Here is a 14,179-nt window from a genome sequence, read left to right as displayed (position 1 = left end):
AGCACTGTCTCCTGCTACATTTCTCTGTTATCGGTTTATCTCAGAGAGAGCTCTGTGTCGGCAATGAGCTTCCTAGTTTGCCTATCTTATAGTTGGATGGCGTCCAGCTGGGGATGGAGCAATCCTAAATGGCAGGTCTATTTCCACATGGCTCTAACACATGTGTCACAAACTTTCAAATTTATCCCAGTGGTAGGTGAAAAGCGGTCTCTTCTTTGTCAGGCTTTAATTTGCATGAGGTTGAGAAACGTCACTGAGAGCCATTTGTGTTTCCTTTTCTGTGACTGGTTCATACCTTTTGCCCATTTATATCAATTAGCCTTTTTTTTTTTCTAAATCATCAGGTGTTTTCTCTTGGTCTGTCCTGAGTCTTCTGACTCGGCTGGTGGGGCTTCCTCACACACCCAAGCCTTGATGACCAAGCACACAGATTTCTCAATTTTTTTTTTTTTTTTATGGCTTTGGGGATTTCTGTCATAACTCAGAAAGGCCTTTTGGAGATGGTTACCACAAATTCTCCCATGGACCTTTGGTTGTTTTTTTTTTTTTCTTTTTAAAAATAATGATTGGACTATTTTTTTTTTCTTTTTAAAAATACTGATTGGACTATGTTAAATGATTCAGAATTTCTGTTTGTAATGCGCGGTGCCCGTGTCCAGCAGCACGAGGTGTCGAGTGTGGGAGACACAGGTGAGTTCAGGTGGACCTGAATTAGGGCAGGGGTAGCAGGGAAGGCCAGAAGAGGCCATCCCGGAGAGCACAGGTCTTAGTTCAACAGGAAAAAAGCATAAAATAAACGCCCATTTCCCGTGTTTCCTCCGGGATGCTATCAGCAGAGAGCAGGGGACGCGGTGTTCTCAAGGTTGGAAGCCTGCGAGCGTCATCCGGGGACGGCACTGCTGGGTCCCCCAGGGCTCCTGCGGTCAGCACACCCGTGGAGCCGGGTGGCCTGGGTCCTAGACGGAGGCCGCCTAACGCTGGGGATGGCCTGGGTCCCAGACAGCTGGGGCCACAATGATGCTATCCTCACGGAGGTCCCGGCCACCCTCAGGTCTCTGCGGTTGGCACCGTCTTTAAAGATGGAAGGAGAGCTCTGGGCAATTAACAGTGACACCGGCCACTGCCTCGGGGACCGAACCCGTGTCCCCCGAGGAGGGGCAGGTGGCTGGGGTCGATGCCGGACACTCCCACCCCCGCCCCCGCGCCGAGCGCCCCCGTCCTCCACAACACCCCGGCGCCCACATCCGAGCGCCATCTCGCCCGCGCTCAGGTGGGGACACGCGGTGGCGTTCCGGAGCCACAGCCCCAGGCTGGAGAGAAGCCGCCGCGCCGCCGCCGCCGCCGCCCCCACGACCGCCGGCTGCCCCGGAACCCAGCGCCGGCTCGGAGGCGGCCTCGCCCGCCCGGGAAGCGAGGGGGCGTGGCCAGGCTGCGCCGTACCACAGCCTCGGTTTTCTGGGGGGGGAAAGCCGGCGGAGAGGCCCGGATGGGCGGAGCGGCGGCCCCGGAGGCCACGCCCCCACCCCCGCTGCCGCGCGGAAGGTGGTAGCGCCTCAGTGGTGCGGGCCTGCGTACTGCCCCGGCGCCCCAGAGAGCGGCAGGCCGCCCGCGGTGAGTGCGCGCGACCCCGGGCGCGCGGTGGGCGAGGGCTGGGCCCCGGGGGTTCTGGGGTGTGCGGGGTGCGTGTCCCTGGCGCGGCCGCCGGGCCCTGAGGGCCGGGTGGCGGCCGCGTCTCTCCGGACGCCCGCTCGGAAGGCGTGACTCCCACCGGGCCCTTCCTTGGGTGGTCTTTCCTTCCACCTGGCCACTCCGGCCGCTCCTAGGAGTCGACCTGTCCGCGGCCTGCGGCCGGAGCGCCGCCTTCGAGCGCTTCCCCCGAGGAGCGTCTGAGGGCCCGGGCCCCGGTGCTCGCGCCTCCTAGCCTCAGTTTCCCCATCTGTACAGGGGGGCCTCGGGAGGCAGCGATCCCGCTGGGGCGGAAATCCCGTGGGTGAAGGGGCCCCGACCCCGACCCTGACCCTGACCCTGAGGAGGAGCCCGCAGCGAGCATCCCGGGGGCAGGTGCCCGTCGTCGGCAGGTGTCTCGGGGCCGCCCCGGCACCCTTGGGCCGAGTCTTGGCCGCAGCCAAGCAATTGGGTGAGAGGTCGAGGTTCCCTTTGGGCAGCAGTCGGGGGGAGGGGGGCCGCGGGGGAACTTGACCTCGACCTTTGCTTTTCATTGTGAGAGCTGGTGACCCCGCGGTGCAGCGTCTGGGGCCTCCCCAGTGGAAGTGGCAGCTCCCTGCGCTGGGGGGGTGGGGGGGGCCTGGCAGGCCTCTGTGGTCCCGGGCTGGGAACCTGGCTTCCTTGGGGCTGTGGACTCCTGTGCGGTGGCAGAGGGAGGCGGGATCCAGAGTGCAGAATGGAGAACAGTGGGGGCCTTTGTAGGCCCCGCCCCCCGGCTAGTTGTGGGACCCCCGCCCTGGGGTCCAGTGCCCTCCCTGGCCTAGGCCCTGTCGGTGGAGATGACATCAAGTTCAGCCTCGCAGATCCCCTGGGAGTGGCCGTGGGGTTGGCTGGGTTAGGAGAACGCTCCAGAAAGTCCCAGTTGATAAACCGGTGAACCCAGAAGCTGAGTGTGCGTGTGTGTGTGTGCGTGTGCACGCGTGTGTGTGCCTGTCTCGATTCCCTGTCGAGAGAGTGGCCTGGGACTTCCGTGCCCGTCCGATTGGGGAACCTGTTTCATGGAGGACACGGCTTCCCTGTTGCTAGGAGCGCCCGGAAAACAGGTCTGGGTTTCTGAGGGGGCAATGTTCTCATCCAGTTGTGTGGTGGTGCCGAGTGAGCTGCACTCTCGTCTGGGGCTTGGAAAGCTGTTGGGTGGGGGTGAGGGTGCTGCAGCCACCATGAGTCCTCCCGGGTAGCAGGAGGTTAGAGCCGGCCAAGGGGGAAGTCTCTCGCTCCGGGTTGGTTCCCCCTCCACCCAGTGAAAACCGGGTCAGCTGAGTCCAACGTGGATCCTCAGAACCGCTTTGACCCGTTCAGAATGGTGCGTTGAAAGCCGGCGCCGTGGCTCAATAGGCTAATCCTCCACCTTGCGGCGCCGGCACACCAGGTTCTAGTCCCGGTCGGGGCGCCGGATTCTGTCCCGGTTGCCCCTCTTCCAGGCCAGCTCTCTGCTGTGGCCAGGGAGTGCAGTGGAGGATGGCCCAAGTGCTTGGGCCCTGCACCCCATGGGAGACCAGGAAAAAGCACCTGGATCCTGGCTCCTGCCATCGGAGCAGCGTGGTGCGCCGGCTGCAGCGGCGGCCATTGGAGGGTGAACCAACGGCAAAGGAAGACTTTTCTCTCTGTCTCTGTCTCTCTCTCACTGTCCACTCTGCCTGTCAAAAAAAAAAAAAAAAAAAAATGGTGCGTTGAAAACCCAAGGGGCTGGCGCCGCAGCTCACTAGGCTAGTCCTCCACCTGCGGCGCCGGCACCCCAGGTTCTAGTCCCGGTCGGGGCGCCAGATTCTGTCCCGGTTGCCCCTCTTCCAGTCCAGCTCTCTGCTGTGGCCCAGGAAGGCAGTGGAGGATGGCCCAAGTCCTTAGGCCCTGCACCCGCATGGGAGACCAGGTGAAGCACGTGGCTTCTGGCTTCGGATCAGTGCGGTGCGCCGGCCGTAGCGGCTATTGAGGGGTGAACCAAAGGAAAAGGAAGACCTTTCTCTGTCTTTCTCTCTCACTGTCCACTCTGCCTGTCAAAAAAAAAAAAAAAAAAAAAAAAAAAAAACCAAGGAAGATTTCAAGGGACAAAGAATTTACCTCTTAGCTGCCGCCTGCCTTCTGCGCGTGGGGAAGCGTCCGTAGGCTTCTCTGACACCACTGGAGAGGCCGCTGCTCCCCTTGCTCCCTCACCCTCTCGTGCTTAGGGGCTGGGAACAGTGCAGGCCCAGACGCTCACACGGCCCGGGGCAGCGGGGGGAGGGGGCTTCTGCAGACCGCCCAGGCCCCCCTGGGCCTCAATCCAGTGCTTTGAGATGCAACTGTTTATTATATGCTCAGAAGTTGGACAAAAGTGAAATGGATTCATTCATTCATTCATTCATTCAAAAAGCAGAGTGACTAGAGAGAGAGATCTTCCATCCACTGTTCCCCCAAATGCCTGCAACAGCCGGGGCTGAGCCAGGAGCCCGGAGCTCCAACGGGGTCTGCCACCTGTGTATCAGGGGCCCAAGCACTCGGGCCATCTGCTGCTGCCTCCCCGGCGCATTAGCAGGGAGCTGGCTTGGAAGCAGAGCAGCTGGGACTCGAACCCGTGCTCTGACAGGGATGCCAGTGTTGGAAGCAGCGGCTTAACCTGCTGTGCCACAACGCCCAGAAACGACTGCATTTTATAAAGATGTATATTTTGTTTTACAAAAGTAGTGAGTTTATTATTAACAAAGACTTTATAGAAACATGCAATAAAGATAGTATAGTGGGTGTCCTTGAGAGTTTTATACCGAGACAGATGGGCATGGCTAGCAGTGTAGGTTATGTCCTGTGGGTGTTTTTCTTCACACATGAAAACATTATTTTTATTGGCTGGCACCGTGGTATAGCAGGTTAAGCATCTGTGGCGCTGGCATCTCATGTTGGCACCCGTTCGGGTCCCGGCTGCTCCTCTTCCAATCCAGCTGTCTGCCAATGCACCTGGGAAAGCAGCAGAAGACGGCCCAAGTGCTAGGGACCCTGCACCCACGTGGGAGACCTGGAGAAAGCTCCTGGCTCCAGCCTGGCCTAGCCCCAGCCGCTGTAGCCATTTGGGCAGGAAGAATTCTCTCTCTCTCTTTCTCCTTCTCCCTCTCTCCTCCTCTCTCTGTAACTCTGCCTTTCAAATAAATAAAAAAAAATCTTTAAGAAAAGCTTTTTTAATGAAAATCTGTCTCTCTATAAAACAATAGGGATGTCTTGTGCTTAATTTTGTAGTACAAAATGAAAATGGCGCCGGTGCCACTGGTCCGAGGCTGGCCTTTCGGTATCAGGGGTCTGTGTGTTGCCGTGTCGCGGTACGGCCAGCGTCGCCAGGGGATGGCTGTGGCACTGGCCACTTTTTCCTGTCGTGTGAGCCCTGCTGCCCTGAGTGTTCGCCGTCTGTGTGTGCTTGGGCAAATATTTTTGCATCATGGACTCTGAGAAGGAGTAGAGCTAGAGCAGTGTGTGTGAACTTTTAAATGGACATGGGTGCTTCCGAAATCCACGGAAGATGGAGTTCAAAGATGAACTCCATTTGGCGGGGGGGGGGGGGGGGGGGGGGGATTGGTCTTCAAACAGTCCACAGAATACAGCAAACATTCTGCACGTGGCTTTAAACTTTTTTTTTTTTTTTTTTTTTTAGAAATCTTTTTTGTACCAAAATAAACTGATGTCTTAATTCCATCTTCCATGAACTTTCCGAAGCACCCCATGTTTGTTTAACAAATATTGGCTCAGTAGCGTGCGCCAGGGGACTAGAGCAAACGAGAAAGACACGGTCCCTCCTGGACCCAATCTTCACCGCAGAGGGACACACGGCACCACACGTGGCTCACCAGAAGGCGACAGCTGCCAGGTCGGGGTGTCTGGGCAAAGGTTAGGAATCTGAACATCAGCGGAGAGCCGCCATCGTAGCGCTCCCACGCCAGCGCCGCCATTGTTCGTCCCGGAATCCCGAGACCACTTGCGAAGGGCGCCCAGGAGGCCTCAGAAAACCCAGGGGAAGTGGGAGTGAAAGTTACTCTTGGTGCAGCAGATCCAGACACCTGCGGGACATTGTTTCATAGTAACTCATTTTCCCTTTTCATTATTTTTAAAGATTTATTTGTTAGAGTGATTTTCTACCCACTGATTCTCTCCCCAGATGGCTGCAACAGCCAGGCCTGGGCCAGGTGGAAGCCAGGAGCCCAGAACTCTATCTGGGTCTCCCGTGTGAGTGGCAGGGGCCCAGGCACATTTGCAGGGAGCTGGATCAGAAGCGGAGCAGCTGGGTCTTGGACCTGTGGTCCCCTATGGGATGCCAGCGTCACAAAGGGCGGCTTAACCCACCGCGGCACACCACCAGCCCCTCCGTGAACTTTTTGAAGACCCCCTGTATTTTGGGGAATGTTACGCTGAGCTCTGTGCTAAGGCTGGGTTATGTGTGTTGCACACGTGTGCGTGCCCGGTATCAGAATTTTAGGTTCCCTGATGACACCCTAACGTTGTTGTTTCCTGTGCACGCTCCTGCCGGGCGGTGCTCTTGGGTGGGGGACCCCCTTGCTGACGGCTGTGGGTGTTGGTTCCTCTGCTGCCAGAGCCCCTGGCCATTTTCTTGCTGCATAAGATTGGTCTCTGGGGGGCCGGCACCGTGGCTCACTTGGTTAATCCTCCGCCTGTGGCGCCAGCATCCCAAATGGGCACAGGCTCTAGTCCTGGTTGCCCCTCTTCCAGGCCAGCTCTCTGCTGTGGCCCGGGAGTGCAGTGGAGGATGGCCCAAGTGCTTGGGCCCTGCACCCCATGGGAGACCAGGAAGAAGCTCCTGGCTCCTGGCTTTGGATCAGTGCAGTGTGTTGGCCGTAGCGGCCATTTGGGGAGTGAACCAACGGAAGGAAGACCTTTCTCTCTGTCTGTCTGTCTCTCTCTCTCTCTCTCTCACTGTCTAATTCTATCTGTAGAAAAAAAAAAAGATTGCTCTCTGGTGAAGCGGGCATCTCCTGATTGGGATGATTGCTTACCAACAGAACGGCTCCTCACTCGCAGCCACACGAAGCGTGAGTGGGCGCCGCCATCTTCTGTGTCCATGTTCTGACCGTGTCTGACGCATGAACGGTGAATATCCTCGGGAGACTGTAAGTGCCAGTCCACGTTGCGTTGTTAGCGCTTCTGTGGGGGTGACAGAGCAAGACCGAGTTTCCCGTGCGGGTCTGCTCTCTGGCGCTTGACAGAAATCCTATCCCCCTGGGCAGGAGGGGAGAAGCTTTTGGCCAGGGTGGCCTACCTGCCTGCACAGGCCTGATCTCAGGGCAGGGTCCCTGCTGCACTGCCCCCCACCCCCAAGAGCTCGCAAGGTGCGGCCTTTCCAGCCACTGCTTCTGCTGGTTCCTGGCAGGGTTGAGGTTCAGCCCTCAGGCTGTGAGGTTCTGGGGGGCCTGGGATTGCTGCTGGCAGGGCAGAGCCAGCATGCAGGCGGACAGGTATGGCCGGGTGCACCCAGCTCCTTCTGGAGGTGAGGGGCTCGCGTAGAAGGGGCTGCCTCGGGGCACAGGGGTTGTGCAGCCCTCCCCAGAAAAGGCACTGTTTATTTAGGATTTACTTACTTATTTGAAAGGCAGAGCGAGAGAGAGGGAGAGAAAGATCTTACATCTCTGGTTTACTCCCCAAACGGTAGCAGCCGCCAGGGCCAAGCCAGGCTACAGCCGGGAACCCTGAACTCCACCTGGGTCTCCCATGGGAGTGGCAGGGGCCCAAGCACTCGGGCCATGTTCTGCTGCTTTCCCAGGTGCAGCCACAGGGAGCTGCGTTGGAAGCAGTGCAGCCCGGACTTGAACCGGTACTGAGAGGGGATGCCGGCGTGGCGGGCCGCCGTGCAGGGCCGTGCTGTGAGAGCGGCATTTCCTGCCCCTGCTGTGGTCGGTCACACCGACGGGGAGTGGCTGCCGGTCCCAGCCCCCTGGAGGTGCTGGGGTCTGCAGTGGGAGGTCTCAGCCTTTGTGATAGTGTTGCAGGAGGGAGGGCCGTCCTCCTGGGCGGGGGCCTGCCCGGTGCTGTCCAGAAATCTGTTCCTTTCGAGGCTAAACTGGAATCTCCTGTTGGGCCTGAGTGTGCGGTGGGCGGCGGGTGGCGGGCTGGTCTCAGAGGACAAAAGTCTTCAGGAGACCACCTGCGGCTGGGAGGTGGGATGGGAGGCGCTGGCCTCTGTCCCCTGGGTGCTGTGGGCTGTGCCTGCTATTCGGACGTTACTAACCTGCTTCCAGGCGAGCGGCGCTGCCTTTGGGCCTGTCTTCCTTCCCTCTCCCCGGTTTACTTTAGTCGGCCCATGCCACCCCTCCCCTGGGGGTTGTGTGCCCGTGCCGGGAACGCCGTGATCCTGTTTTCCTCTCACCCCCAGGGGCACGCCTCATCACCGCGTGGGCAGGCTGGGTCTGGGCAAAGGTTGCCAGGGCTGGGTTAGGAACACACCAACTCCGGTCACCCTTGAACTTGGGCGCCCCAGCCGCGTGTCTCCTGGGGTGAACTTTTGATACCGCACACAGTGGCCACGACAGCTCTCAAAGCCACAGGGCAGCGGATCAGCCAATGGCGGCCGGGCTCGTCTGGGGGTGGGACTTTGCTCAGTGCACGGGCCAGGCGTCGGGGCGGGGTCCGTCCCGTGAAGGGGGCTGTTTGTTGGTTTTGGGTAAGGATTTCAGAGCCTTTGTTTATGAAATCACAGGGAATGACACGGACGTGTTGGTCACGGTCCCTTATGTAACTGATCTGCAAACTCTGTGAGGTCCTTCAGTGCCACCAGCCGCCCGCTGTCCACCTGAGCCTCTGCAGCGAGGCGCCCGTCCCAGACAGCGGCCTCGCCGCCCTCCTGGTCCCTGCACCTCCCCCACCCGTCCTGCGTCTTCTGCCACCAACGCCTGTGAGATTTTGGCCTTTGGCTTTCTTTCTACTGCTGAGGTCTTGGGGGTGCCCTTGCTGTGCTGGCCCCCCAAATCGACTCTGTCGGGTCTGAAGTTGTCGCACTCTGTGCCTCCCCAGCGCCCACGCACCCGGTGCCAGGTTCACGTTCCGGCCTGCGTTGCTCAGGAGCTTACAGTGACCGACAGTAAGAGGAGCCTGCTGCCCCTTGCTGTGCTCAGCCGGGGTGGAAGCTGGTTGACTGTCGGGTCCTGTGCTCTCCCCAGCAACACCAAAAATTAAGACCCAGGGGCCTCATGCCTGCAGGTGGGTGACCACCTGCACCGAACAACGGTCGAGGGAAGCCGCCTCCCTGCGGCGCGGAACTCGGCTCAGGGCGTCCAGGAGAGATGGGTGGGGTGGCCCAGCAAATGTTCTGGGAGAGGCGACACAGGGGCCTTGTCACAGGAGGAACGCTTCCCCGAGCCTTCCTGCGAGTGTCGCCGAGGAGAGCCACGTGTCGCGGCCCCTGTGCTCAGCAGGTGTCTGGAACGCTTGTGAGTGCCAGCCCCCCCCCCGCCCCCACGAGAGTGAGGTGCTGGACGCAGGGGCGCGGCAGGGGGAGCAGGAGTGCTTCCCACGGGCTGGGCCTCGGGCTGCAGGCACAGTTGTAGCACTGCGAGGGACGCATCGTGGCAGGGTGGGAGTGCGTGCCAGGCCCTCCCCCAACAAGAGCGAGGTGCTGGAGGCAGGGGCAGGGCGGGGGGGAGCTGGGATGCTTCCCATGGGCTGGGGCCCCAGGCCTCGGGCTGCAGGCGCAGTTGTAGCACTGCGAGGGACGCATCGTGGCAGGGTGGGGGTGAAGGTTGAGGACCTGGGGGCGTGAGCGGGAGGCAGCTTAGGAAGCCCCCGCCCCTGTGAAGGGAGCAGAGAGCAGTGGGTGTGTCCCGTGGGGTGTGGGGCAGTGACAGGTCCAGGTGATCTCACCCACTCAGTCACGGAGCGCGTGGTGCACATCGAGTCCCCAGCTTGGGCCAAGCCCGGTAAACACGTGGGGCGCAGAGATGCAGGGCTTACGTAATCATCCGGGGGGTGCACCCTGGGTCGTTTAAGGAAGCTGTCTGTCTCCGGCCCTGCCTTGTTCTCGGAAGGGGTTGCAGTGGGTAGAGTGGAGTGGCCCCGGGTTCGAATCTTGTTCTGCCATCTGTCAGTCCCCCAGCATCACTGGGAAGGTCTGAACCCCTGTGGCAAGTGCAGCCGCTGTGCCCCAGAGCCGCTGCGAGGATGCAGTGCCCCGTGGTAAGCGCTTAGTCCGTGCCGCTGCTACAGTTCCTGTTCATTTAGAGAAGGACGTCCACAGCCGAGGCGACTGAGGCAGGTGGACGGGGACAGCGGGAGGAGGAGCTGCAGCTGCTTGGAGACGCCGGGGTCAGGCAGGGGTGGCCGCTGGTGGGGACCTGGCTCCTCCTGCGCTGATGTCTGGCATGGACGGTGCTCATGGCCGCACGGTGCATCGGGGTACTGAACGCTGCGAGTTAACACCCTGGAGTGGTGGAGCTCACGGGGTGCGAGTTCTGTCTCGGTCTTGAAAAGTCACGTCTACAGGTCATGCGCTTTTTTTTTTTTTTTTTTTTTTTTTTTTTTAAGGCCGTACTTATTTATTTGAAAGGCAGAGATCTTCCATCATCTACTGACTCGTTCCCCAAGTGGCCGCAACAGCCAGGGCTGGGCCAGGCCAAAGCCAAGAGCCTGCAGCTCCGTCTGGGTCTCCCGTGGGGGCTGCAGGGCCCCAAGCAGTTGGGCCATCCTCCCCTGCTTTCCCAAGTGCATTAGCAGGGAGCTGGATGGGACGTGGAGCAGCCGGGACTCAAACCAGCCCTCGTGTGGGATGCCAGCGTCACCGGTGGTGGCTGCGCCCGCTGGGCCACAGTGCCGGCCTGGTCACAAATTCTGGAGCGACTGTACTCCCACAGGTTCTGCCAGCAGCCCCGAGAGCCCTTGAGCAGGCCCCGCACGCACCCCTGCAGCAGACGTGTGTGTTCACGGAGCACTTCTGTGCCCCCCATGCTGCTCTTTTTAAAAAAATTTTCAAAATTTGTTACTTTGTTTGACAGGCAGAGAGGGACAGAGGGTCCATCCCCCAAATGCCCACAATGGCCAGGGCTGGGCCAAGCCGAAGTGAGGAGCCTGAAACTCCATCCAGGTATCTCACCTGGGTGGCAGGGGCTCAAATACCTGAGCCACGGTGTGCCGTGTCCCAGGCTGCACGTGAGCAGGGAGCTGGAATCGGAAGCAGAGCTGGGCTCTGCCCAGGCTCTCTGGTACGGGGCGGGGTGGGCCTCCCGGGGCCTCTTAACCTCTGTTCCAAACACCCGCCCCCACATCCCTCTAGAAGTGGGCGTGGGCTGCTAGCCCGGGAGGGAAAGTGACAGGTGTCCCTTAAAGAGGCCTGAGGAGCTGGAGTGGGCCCCCCACCGTCTCCCCCACATCGCAGCAGCCCTGGAGGTCACACGCGGCGGGGGGGGGGGCAGCAGAAGCTCTCAGAACCTCTGCAGGAGTCACCTGGTGGGGGCCTGGCGGGGCCCTGCCTGCACGGGGCGTGCTGTGCGTGCCCACGAGGACCCCTGCTCTTGATGGTGAGCCTGGGGGTGTCTTCCTGCATGGGGGGGGGGGTCTTCCAGCTGGAAGCCACAGCATAAGCAGTGGAGCGCCGTTCTGTTAACCCAGGCACATCCCCATAGCTCACTGCCCCGAGCACCAGCTCTCGACCACGTCTCTGGGGCGGAGGTGGAGCCCAGTGCACCTGTCCCAAGCAGCAGGCGTGGTCTGGAGTCAGGGCCATCGGAAGCTTCTCCCAACAGTGGCCGTCTCATAAATGGGGTGGTAATTGTGGCTGTTTTTTTTTTTTTTTTTTTTTAAGATTTATTTATTTATTTGAAGGGCAGAGTTACAGAGAGAGGAGAGGCAGAGAGAGGTCTCCATCTGCTGGTTCACTTCCCAAATGGCCGCAAGGCTTGCCACACGAAGTGCCCGGGAGGGTCTCACAGGGTCCTTAGCTCTCCCCTGGGGGCGGGCGTTTGGTGCCAATCAGAGTGCCTGGATTTGAGTCCCAGCTCCGTTTCCGACTCCAGCTCCCTGTAGCGTGCACCCTGGGAGGCAGCCTCTGACGAGTGACCAAGCACTTGGGCTCCTGTCACCCACATGGGAGACCCAGATTGAGTTCCGGCTTCTAGCTGTTGCAGTAAGCTAGCAGGTGGCAGATCTGTGTTGTGTGTGTGTGTGTTGTGTGTGTGTTGTGTGTGTGTGTGTGTCTGCCAAGTGCTTGGGTCCTATACCCGTGTGGGAGACCAAGAGGAAGCACCTGGCTCCTAGCTTCGGATCAGCACAGCACCGGCCATGGCGGCCATTTGGGGGGTGAACCTATGGAAAAAGGAAGACCTTTCTCTCTCTCTCTCTCTCTCTCTCACTGTCTAACTGTGCCTGTCAAAAAAGAAGAAAAAATTAATAAATTTTAAAATGAAAAAAGCTCCCTCTGTAAGTCGATGGCCGTGAGACTTTGAGTCACTTGCTTGGCTCCCGGGTCTTTGAATCCGTCTACACATGGCTGAGATAACCTCTCTCTAACCAAGTTTGTCACGCCAAGCAGAGGAGGGTGCTGGCAGTGCCCAGCGTGCCGCTGGCTGTTCCGTGGCGCCAGTGTTGGCTCCCTCGCCTGGTCCCTGCTTGGTGAGGTTGCGGTGAACACAGGGCCGCCAAGAGCCAGGCCTTGCCTCTGTGGTCCCGAGTGCTTTGTTTTGTTTTAAGAGCCCTTGTTTCTTGGAGGCTGTGAGGAATTCAGATCACCAAACATTGATTCAGCACTCGCTGGATCAGTGACGCAGAGCCAGGCTGGAATGTGGGAATGTGGGAGCTGCCAGAAGCTGCCAGAAGCCTCGCGGTGAGGCCGCTGCCGGCCTGGTTTTGTTTTGCTTGGTAGCTTTATGTTTTTAACCAATGTTATACCTGCAGAACCTGGCACAGAGAGTGTCCTTTGTGTTTCTCACCCAGCCTTCCCTGGCGCTAACCCCTTACATCAGAACAGAATGATCAAGAAAGGGAAGTGACCCCGTACGACGCCACGTACCACATCAAGCCTTGGCCAGCTTCTCTGTTTATTCTAAGAGAATGCACGTTGCAGTCCAAGTGGGCATCTCCACAAAGGACTCAGAGCCTAGTGTGCATTTTATTATTATCTTTTAAAGCTTTATTTTTATTTACTTGAAAGAGTTACAGAGAGACGGAGAAGCAAAAACAGAGATCTTCATCCACTGGTTCACTCCCCAAAAGGCCATCAGGGCCAGGGCTGGGCCAGGCTGAAGCCAGGAGCCAGGAGCTTCTTCCGGACCTCCCAGAAATACCAGGGCCCAAGCACGTGAGTCACCTTCTGCTGCTTTCCCAGGTGCATCAGCAGGGAGCTGGAAGGGAAGTGGAGCAGCCAGGACTAGAACCGGCACCCACGCAGGAGGCTGGAGTTGCAGGCTGTGGCTCCACCCCCTAGGCCACGGCACCCAGCATCAGCCTCTTTATTAAGGGCCAGATGGGTCCACGCTTCCAGCTTTGTGAACTCAAAAGGTCTCTGGAACAACCACTCACTCAGTGAGGATGTGAAAAGTTGGAATCCTCCCAAGCTGCTGATGGAGACCTCAAGTAGGGCATCTGCTGTGGGAGACGATGCCTCTCCTCGGGGCATGGGACAGAGGACCCCACCCAGCAGCTCCACCTGTGTTGTCTTAGCAAGAAAGCAGCCCCAGGGCCGCCTGCAGCACCAGCATCCCATATGGGTGCCGGTTCAAGTCCCGGTTGCTCCACTCCCAGTCCCTCTCCCTACTGATGTTCTAGGGAAAGCAGCAGAAGATGGTCCAAGTGCTTGGGCACCTGCACCCATGCAGAGACCCAGAGGAAGCTTCTGGCTGGGGTCTTTGCAGCCATGTGGGGACTGTAACTGCCTTTCAAATAAATAAATCTAAAAAAAAAAAAAAAAAAGCACTCCAGTCCAACGTATGGAACTTCATTCCCCAAAGCAGTGGGCTGTGCAGGGCCTGCCGGTTCTGACGTCAGCCGCAGGCCTGTGAATTTCACCCATTTTCCCAGCACGTCCTCCTCTTCCCGGCTCCTGTCCAGGACCTTACCTTGCCATTACTTATGGCGTCTCCCTAGTCTCTCCCAATCTGGGCCAGCTCCTTAGCCATTCATAACCTTGAAGCTTCTGAAAATCATGGGTCGGTCACTCTAGAATTGCCCTCAGTTTGGGTTTGTCTCCTGTTTTCCCACGATTTGTAGCAACAATATCACAAAAACAGGATTGCGTCCTTCTCCGCTCATCACATGGCCAGGGACGGTCACCTGGACCTCTTGCTAGATCTTTATTCTGTGGTTAAGGAGCTACTAATCCCTCCACCTGCAATGAACAGTCTAAAAAAGGAAATTAAGAAAAACAATTCCATCTGCAATAGAATAAAAAAGATAGCATACTCGGGAATAAATTTAAACAAGGAGGTATAAAACTTTTGCCCTGAAAACCACAGAACATTCTGAAAGCAGAGAAGACCTGCATAGACAGAAAGATATCCCATGTTCA

The 14,179-nt window shown here is 58.5% G+C and overlaps 1 long non-coding RNA gene across 1 annotated transcript; it reads right to left on the bottom strand.

The window, feature by feature from the left end:
- Positions 1–5,553: 5,553 nt before the first annotated feature.
- On the bottom strand, positions 5,554–8,158 carry LOC138847005 (uncharacterized). The gene is made up of 3 exons (XR_011384571.1): positions 7,922–8,158; positions 6,693–6,840; positions 5,554–5,741 (listed from the first exon to the last, which is right to left on the bottom strand). It is a non-coding gene; the product is annotated as an uncharacterized lncRNA (long non-coding RNA).
- Between the last annotated feature and the right edge of the window lie 6,021 nt (positions 8,159–14,179).

The sequence above is a fragment of the Oryctolagus cuniculus genome, chromosome 19 (assembly GCF_964237555.1).
Source record: "Oryctolagus cuniculus chromosome 19, mOryCun1.1, whole genome shotgun sequence".
NCBI lineage: Eukaryota > Metazoa > Chordata > Mammalia > Lagomorpha > Leporidae > Oryctolagus > Oryctolagus cuniculus.
The sequence above is the reverse complement of the archived record's forward strand: the minus strand, read 5'-3'. Positions and strand labels throughout refer to the sequence as shown.